This window comes from Anolis carolinensis, unplaced genomic scaffold, assembly GCF_035594765.1.
Source record: "Anolis carolinensis isolate JA03-04 unplaced genomic scaffold, rAnoCar3.1.pri scaffold_7, whole genome shotgun sequence".
Lineage (NCBI taxonomy): Eukaryota > Metazoa > Chordata > Lepidosauria > Squamata > Dactyloidae > Anolis > Anolis carolinensis.
This window is the reverse complement of record NW_026943818.1, coordinates 32,689,739-32,698,185: the sequence shown is the minus strand read 5'-3', so window position 1 is coordinate 32,698,185 and position 8,447 is coordinate 32,689,739.

Sequence of the window (8,447 nt, the reverse complement as noted above, 5' to 3'; positions counted from 1 at the left end):
CTTTGAGCCTGTTTAGAAGTTGTTTAAGGCCCCTTTAGGGTGGTCCAAGGTTCGTTTTGCCCCTTTGAGCCTGTTTTGAAGTTGTTTAAGGCCCCTTTAGGGTGGTCCAGGGTTTGTTTTGCCCCTTTGGGCCTGTTTAGAAGTTGTTTAAGGCCCCTTTAGGGTGGTCCAGGGTTCGTTTTGCCCCTTTGAGCCTGTTTAGAAGTTGTTTAAGGCCCCTTTAGGGTGGTCCAGGGTTCGTTTTGCCCCTTTGAGCCTGTTTAGAAGTTGTTTAAGGCCCCTTTAGGGTGGTCCAGGGTTCGTTTTGCCCCTTGGAGCCTGTTTAGAAGTTGTTTAAGGCCCCTTTAGGGTGGTCCAGGGTTCGTTTTGCCCCTTTGGGCCTGTTTAGAAGTTGTTTTAAGGCCCCATGAGGGTGCTCCAGTGTTCGTTTTTCCCCTTTGGGCCTGTTTAGAAGTTGTTTAAGGCCCCATGAGGGTGGTCCAGGGTTGGTTTTGCCCCTTTGGGCCTGTTTAGAAGTTGTTTAAGGCCCCTTTAGGGTGGTCCAGGGTTCGTTTTGCCCCTTTGAGCCTGTTTAGAAGTTGTTTAAGGCCCCTTTAGGGTGGTCCAGGGTTCGTTTTTTCCCCTTTGAGCCTGTTTAGAAGTTGTTTAAGGCCCCTTTAGGGTGGTCCAGGGTTCATTTTGCCCCTTTGAGCCTGTTTAGAAGTTGTTTAAGGCCCCTTTACGGTGGTCCAGGGTTTGTTTTCCCCCTTTGAGCCTGTTTAGAAGTTGTTTAAGGCCCCTTTAGGGTGGTCCAGGGTTCGTTTTGCCCCTTTGAGCCTGTTTAGAAGTTGTTTAAGGCCCCTTTAGGGTGGTCCAGGGTTCGTTTTGCCCCTTTGAGCCTGTTTAGAAGTTGTTTAAGGCCCCTTTAGGGTGGTCCCAGGGTTCGTTTTTCCCCTTTGAGCCTGTTTAGAAGTTGTTTAAGGCCCCTTTACGGTGGTCCAGGGTTTGTTTTTCCCCCTTTGAGCCTGTTTAGAAGTTGTTTAAGGCCCCTTTACGGTGGTCCAGGGTTCGTTTTGCCCCTTTGAGCCTGTTTAGAAGTTGTTTAAGGCCCCTTTAGGGTGGTCCAGGGTTCATTTTGCCCCTTTGAGCCTGTTTAGAAGTTGTTTAAGGCCCCTTTACGGTGGTCCAGGGTTTGTTTTCCCCCTTTGAGCCTGTTTAGAAGTTGTTTAAGGCCCCTTTACGGTGGTCCAGGGTTCGTTTTGCCCCTTTGAGCCTGTTTAGAAGTTGTTTAAGGCCCCTTTAGGGTGGTCCAGGGTTCGTTTTGCCCCTTTGAGCCTGTTTAGAAGTTGTTTAAGGCCCCTTTAGGGTGGTCCAGGGTTCGTTTTTCCCCTTTGAGCCTGTTTAGAAGTTGTTTAAGGCCCCTTTAGGGTGGTCCAGGGTTCGTTTTGCCCCTTTGAGCCTGTTTAGAAGTTGTTTAAGGCCCCTTTAGGGTGGTCCAGGGTTCGTTTTGCCCCTTTGGGCCTGTTTAGAAGTTGTTTAAGGCCCCTTTAGGGTGGTCCAGGGTTCGTTTTGCCCCTTTGAGCCTGTTTAGAAGTTGTTTAAGGCCCCATTAGGGTGGTCCAGGGTTCGTTTTGCCCCTTTGGGCCTGTTTAGAAGTTGTTTAAGGCCCCTTTAGGGTGGTCCAGGGTTCGTTTTGCCCCTTTGGGCCTGTTTAGAAGTTGTTTAAGGCCCCTTTACGGTGGTCCAGGGTTCGTTTTGCCCCTTTGGGCCTGTTTAGAAGTTGTTTAAGGCCCCTTTAGCGTGGTCCAGGGTTCGTTTTGCCCCTTTGAGCCTGTTTAGAAGTTGTTTAAGGCCCCTTTAGGGTGGTCCATGGTTAATTTAGCCCCTTGGAGCCTGTTTAGAAGTTGTTTAACGCCCCTTTAGGGTGCTCCAGGGTTCGTTTTGCCCCTTTGAGCCTGTTTAGAAGTTGTTTAAGGCCCCTTTAGGGTTGCCCAGGGTTCGTTTTGCCCCTTTGAGCCTGTTTAGAAGTTGTTTAAGGCCCCTTTAGGGTGGTCCAGGGTTCGTTTTGCCCCTTTGGGCCTGTTTAGAAGTTGTTTAAGGCCCCTTTAGGGTGGTCCAGGGTTGGTTTTGCCCCTTTGAGCCTGTTTAGAAGTTGTTTAAGGCCCCTTTAGGGTGGTCCATGGTTAATTTAGCCCCTTGGAGCCTGTTTAGAAGTTGTTTAAGGCCCCATTAGGGTGGTCCAGGGTTCGTTTTGCCCCTTTGAGCCTGTTTAGAAGTTGTTTAAGGCCCCTTTAGGGTGGTCCATGGTTAATTTAGCCCCTTGGAGCCTGTTTAGAAGTTGTTTAAGGCCCCATTAGGGTTGCCCAGGGTTCGTTTTGCCCCTTTGAGCCTGTTTAGAAGTTGTTTAAGGCCCCATTAGGGTGGTCCAGGGTTCGTTTTGCCCCTTTGGGCCTGTTTAGAAGTTGTTTAAGGCCCCTTTAGGGTGGTCCAGGGTTCGTTTTGCCCCTTTGAGCCTGTTTAGAAGTTGTTTAAGACCCCTTTAGGGTTGTCCGGGGTTCGTTTTGCCCCTTTGGGCCTGTTTAGAAGTTGTTTAAGGCCCCTTTAGGGTGGTCCAGGGTTCATTTTGCCCCTTTGAGCCTGTTTAGAAGTTGTTTAAGGCCCCTTTAGGGTGCTCCAGGGTTCGTTTTGCCCCTTTGAGCCTGTTTAGAAGTTGTTTAAGGCCCCATTAGGGTGGTCCAGGGTTCGTTTTTCCCCTTTGGGCCTGTTTAGAAGTTGTTTAAGGCCCCTTTAGGGTGGTCCAGTGTTCGTTTTGCCCCTTTGAGCCTGTTTAGAAGTTGTTTAAGGCCCCTTTAGGGTGGTCCAGGGTTCGTTTTGCCCCTTTGAGCCAGTTTAGAAGTTGTTTAAGGCCCCTTTAGGGTGGTCCAGGGTTCGTTTTGCCCCTTTGGGCCTGTTTAGAAGTTGTTTAAGGCCCCTTTAGGGTGGTCCAGGGTTCGTTTTGCCCCTTTGAGCCTATTTAGAAGTTGTTTAAGGCCCCTTTAGGGTGGTCCAGGGTTCGTTTTGCCCCTTTGGGCCTGTTTAGAAGTTGTTTAAGGCCCCATTAGGGTGCTCCAGTGTTCGTTTTGCCCCTTTGAGCCTGTTTAGAAGTTGTTTAAGGCCCCATTAGGGTGGTCCAGGGTTCGTTTTGCCCCTTTGGGCCTGTTTAGAAGTCGTTTAAGGCCCCATTAGGGTGGTCCAGGGTTCGTTTTGGCCCTTTGAGCCTGTTTAGAAGTTGTTTAAGGCCCCTTTAGGGTGGTCCATGGTTAATTTAGCCCCTTGGAGCCTGTTTAGAAGTTGTTTAAGGCCCCTTTAGGGTGCTCCAGGGTTCGTTTTGCCCCTTTGAGCCTGTTTAGACGTTGTTTAAGGCCCCTTTAGGGTTGTCCAGGGTTCGTTTTGCCCCTTTGAGCCTGTTTAGAAGTTGTTTAAGGCCCCTTTAGGGTGGTCCAGGGTTCGTTTTGCCCCTTTGGGCCTGTTTAGAAGTTGTTTAAGGCCCCTTTAGGGTTGTCCAGGGTTCGTTTTGCCCCTTTGAGCCTGTTTAGAAGTTGTTTAAGGCCCCTTTAGGGTGCTCCAGGGTTCGTTTTGCCCCTTTGAGCCTGTTTAGAAGTTGTTTAAGGCCCCTTTAGGGTGGTCCAGGGTTCGTTTTTGCCCCTTTGAGCCTGTTTAGAAGTTGTTTAAGGCCCCTTTAGGGTGGTCCAGGGTTCGTTTTGCCCCTTTGGGCCTGTTTAGAAGTTGTTTAAGGCCCCTTTAGGGTGGTCCAGGGTTCGTTTTGCCCCTTTGAGCCTGTTTAGAAGTTGTTTTAAGGCCCCTTTAGGGTTGTCCGGGGTTCGTTTTGCCCCTTTGGGCCTGTTTAGAAGTTGTTTAAGGCCCCTTTAGGGTGGTCCAGGGTTCGTTTTGCCCCTTTGAGCCTGTTTAGAAGTTGTTTAAGGCCCCTTTAGGGTGGTCCAGGGTTCGTTTTGCCCCTTTGAGCCTGTTTAGAAGTTGTTTAAGGCCCCTTTAGGGTTGTCCGGGGTTCGTTTTGCCCCTTTGGGCCTGTTTAGAAGTTGTTTAAGGCCCCTTTAGGGTGGTCCAGGGTTCGTTTTGCCCCTTTGAGCCTGTTTAGAAGTTGTTTAAGGCCCCTTTAGGGTGGTCCAGGGTTCGTTTTGCCCCTTTGAGCCTGTTTAGAAGTTGTTTAAGGCCACTTTAGGGTGGTCCAGGGTTCGTTTTGCCCCTTTGAGCCTGTTTAGAAGTTGTTTAAGGCCCCTTTAGGGTGGTCCAGGGTTCGTTTTGCCCCTTTGGGCCTGTTTAGGAGTTGTTTAAGGCCCCTTTAGGGTGGTCCAGGGTTCGTTTTGCCCCTTTGAGCCTGTTTAGAAGTTGTTTAAGGCCACTTTAGGGTGGTCCAGGGTTCGTTTTGCCCCTTTGTGCCTGTTTAGAAGTTGTTTAAGACCCCTTTAGGGTGGTCCAGGGTTCGTTTTGCCCCTTTGGGCCTGTTTAGGAGTTGTTTAAGGCCCCTTTAGGGTGGTCCAGGGTTCGTTTTTCCCCTTTCAGCCTGTTTAGAAGTTGTTTAAGGCCCCTTTAGGGTGGTCCAGGGTTCGTTTTGCCCCTTTGGGCCTGTTTAGAAGTTGTTTAAGGCCCCTTTAGGGTGGTCCAGGGTTCGTTTTTCCCCTTTGGGCCTGTTTAGAAGTTGTTTAAGGCCCCTTTAGGGTGGTCCAGGGTTCGTTTTGCCCCTTTGAGCCTGTTTAGAAGTTGTTTAAGGCCCCTTTAGGGTGGTCCAGGGTTCGTTTTGCCCCTTTGAGCCTGTTTAGAAGTTGTTTAAGGCCCCTTTAGGGTGGTCCAGGGTTCGTTTTGCCCCTTTGAGCCTGTTTAGAAGTTGTTTAAGGCCCCTTTAGGGTGGTCCAGGGTTCATTTTGCCCCTTTGGGCCTGTTTAGAAGTTGTTTAAGGCGCCTTTAGGGTGGTCCAGGGTTCGTTTTTCCCCTTTGAGCCTGTTTAGAAGTTGTTTAAGGCCCCTTTAGGGTGGTCCAGGGTTCGTTTTGCCCCTTTGGGCCTGTTTAGAAGTTGTTTAAGGCCCCTTTAGGGTGCTCCAGGGTTCGTTTTGCCCCTTTTAGCCTGTTTAGAAGTTGTTTAAGGCCCCTTTAGGGTGGTCCAAGGTTCGTTTTGCCCCTTTGAGCCTGTTTTGAAGTTGTTTAAGGCCCCTTTAGGGTGGTCTAGGGTTCGTTTTTCCCCTTTGGGCCTGTTTAGAAGTTGTTTGGGGCCCCTTTAGGGTGGTCCAGGGTTCGTTTTGCCCCTTTGGGCCTGTTTAGAAGTTGTTTAAGGCCCCTTTAGGGTGGTCCAAGGTTCGTTTTGCCCCTTTGAGCCTGTTTTGAAGTTGTTTAAGGCCCCTTTAGGGTGGTCCAAGGTTCGTTTTGCCCCTTTGAGCCTGTTTTGAAGTTGTTTAAGGCCCCTTTAGGGTGGTCCAGGGTTCGTTTTGCCCCTTTGGGCCTGTTTAGAAGTTGTTTAAGGCCCCTTTAGGGTGGTCCAGGGTTCGTTTTGCCCCTTTGAGCCTGTTTAGAAGTTGTTTAAGGCCCCTTTAGGGTGGTCCAAGGTTCGTTTTGCCCCTTTGAGCCTGTTTTGAAGTTGTTTAAGGCCCCTTTAGGGTGGTCCAGGGTTCGTTTTGCCCCTTTGGGCCTGTTTAGAAGTTGTTTAAGGCCCCTTTAGGGTGGTCCAGGGTTCGTTTTTCCCCTTTGGGCCTGTTTAGAAGTTGTTTAAGGCCCCTTTAGGGTGCTCCAGGGTTCGTTTTGCCCCTTTGAGCCTGTTTAGAAGTTGTTTAAGGCCCCTTTAGGGTGGTCCAGGGTTCGTTTTGCCCCTTTGAGCCTGTTTAGAAGTTGTTTAAGGCCCCTTTAGGGTGGTCCAGGGTTCGTTTTGCCCCTTTGAGCCTGTTTAGAAGTTGTTTAAGGCCCCTTTAGGGTGGTCCAGGGTTCGTTTTGCCCCTTTGGGCCTGTTTAGAAGTTGTTTAAGGCGCCTTTAGGGTGGTCCAGGGTTCGTTTTTCCCCTTTCGGCCTGTTTAGAAGTTGTTTAAGGCCCCTTTAGGGTGGTCCAGGGTTCGTTTTGCCCCTTTGGGCCTGTTTAGAAGTTGTTTAAGGCCCCTTTAGGGTGCTCCAGGGTTCGTTTTGCCCCTTTTAGCCTGTTTAGAAGTTGTTTAAGGCCCCTTTAGGGTGGTCCAAGGTTCGTTTTGCCCCTTTGAGCCTGTTTTGAAGTTGTTTAAGGCCCCTTTAGGGTGGTCTAGGGTTCGTTTTTCCCCTTTGGGCCTGTTTAGAAGTTGTTTAAGGCCCCTTTAGGGTGGTCCAGGGTTCGTTTTGCCCCTTTGGGCCTGTTTAGAAGTTGTTTAAGGCCCCTTTAGGGTGGTCCAAGGTTCGTTTTGCCCCTTTGGGCCTGTTTTGAAGTTGTTTAAGGCCCCTTTAGGGTGGTCCAAGGTTCGTTTTGCCCCTTTGAGCCTGTTTTGAAGTTGTTTAAGGCCCCTTTAGGGTGGTCCAGGGTTCGTTTTGCCCCTTTGGGCCTGTTTAGAAGTTGTTTAAGGCCCCTTTAGGGTGGTCCAGGGTTCGTTTTGCCCCTTTGAGCCTGTTTAGAAGTTGTTTAAGGCCCCTTTAGGGTGGTCCAAGGTTCGTTTTGCCCCTTTGAGCCTGTTTTGAAGTTGTTTAAGGCCCCTTTAGGGTGGTCCAGGGTTCGTTTTGCCCCTTTGGGCCTGTTTAGAAGTTGTTTAAGGCCCCTTTAGGGTGGTCCAGGGTTCGTTTTTCCCCTTTGGGCCTGTTTAGAAGTTGTTTAAGGCCCCTTTAGGGTGGTCCAGGGTTCGTTTTGCCCCTTTGGGCCTGTTTAGAAGTTGTTTAAGGCCCCTTTAGGGTGGTCCAGGGTTCGTTTTGCCCCTTTGAGCCTGTTTAGAAGTTGTTTAAGGCCCCATTAGGGTGGTCCAGGGTTCGTTTTGCCCCTTTGAGCCTGTTTAGAAGTTGTTTAAGGCCCCTTTAGGGTGGTCCATGGTTAATTTAGCCCCTTGGAGCCTGTTTAGAAGTTGTTTACGGCCCCTTTAGGGTGCTCCAGGGTTCGTTTTGCCCCTTTCGGCCTGTTTAGAAGTTGTTTAAGGCCCCTTTAGGGTGCTCCAGGGTTCCTTTTGCCCCTTTGAGCCTGTTTAGAAGTTGTTTAAGGCCCCTTTAGGGTGGTCCAGGGTTCGTTTTGCCCCTTTGGGCCTGTTTAGAAGTCGTTTAAGGCCCCATTAGGGTGGTCCAGGGTTCGTTTTGCCCCTTTGAGCCTGTTTAGAAGTTGTTTAAGGCCCCTTTAGGGTGGTCCATGGTTAATTTAGCCCCTTGGAGCCTGTTTAGAAGTTGTTTAAGGCCCCTTTAGGGTGCTCCAGGGTTCGTTTTGCCCCTTTGAGCCTGTTTAGAAGTTGTTTAAGGCCCCTTTAGGGTGGTCCAGGGTTCGTTTTGCCCCTTTGAGCCTGTTTAGAAGTTGTTTAAGGCCCCTTTAGGGTGGTCCATGGTTAATTTAGCCCCTTGGAGCCTGTTTAGAAGTTGTTTAAGGCCCCTTTAGGGTGGTCCAGGGTTCGTTTTGCCCCTTTGAGCCTGTTTAGAAGTTGTTTAAGGCCCCTTTAGGGTGGTCCAGGGTTCGTTTTGCCCCTTTGGGCCTGTTTAGAAGTTTTTTAAGGCCCCTTTAGGGTTGTCCAGGGTTCGTTTTGCCCCTTTGAGGCTGTTTAGAAGTTGTTTAAGGCCCCTTTAGGGTGGTCCAGGGTTCGTTTTGCCCCTTTGAGCCTGTTTAGAAGTTGTTTAAGGCCCCTTTAGGGTGGTCCAGGGTTCGTTTTGCCCCTTTGAGCCTGTTTAGAAGTTGTTTAAGGCCCCTTTAGGGTGGTCCAGGGTTCGTTTTGCCCCTTTGGGCCTGTTTAGAAGTTGTTTAAGGCCCCTTTAGGGTGCTCCAGGGTTCGTTTTGCCCCTTTGAGCCTGTTTAGAAGTTGTTTAAGGTCCCTTTAGGGTTGTCCGGGGTTCGTTTTGCCCCTTTGAGCCTTTTTAGAAGTTGTTTAAGGCCCCTTTAGGGTGGTCCAGGGTTCGTTTTGCCCCTTTGGGCCTGTTTAGAAGTTGTTTAAGGCCCCATTAGGGTGGTCCAGGGTTCGTTTTGCCCCTTTGAGCCTGTTTAGAAGTTGTTTAAGGCCCCTTTAGGGTGGTCCAGGGTTCGTTTTGCCCCTTTGGGCCTGTTTAGAAGTTGTTTAAGGCCCCTTTAGGGTGGTCCAGGGTTCGTTTTGCCCCTTTGGGCCTGTTTAGAAGTTGTTTAAGGCGCCTTTAGGGTGGTCCAGGGTTCGTTTTGCCCCTTTGAGCCTGTTTAGAAGTTGTTTAAGGCCCCTTTAGGGTGGTCCAGGGTTCGTTTTGCCCCTTTGAGCCTGTTTAGAAGTTGTTTAAGGCCCCTTTAGGGTGGTCCAGGGTTCGTTTTGCCCCTTTGGGCC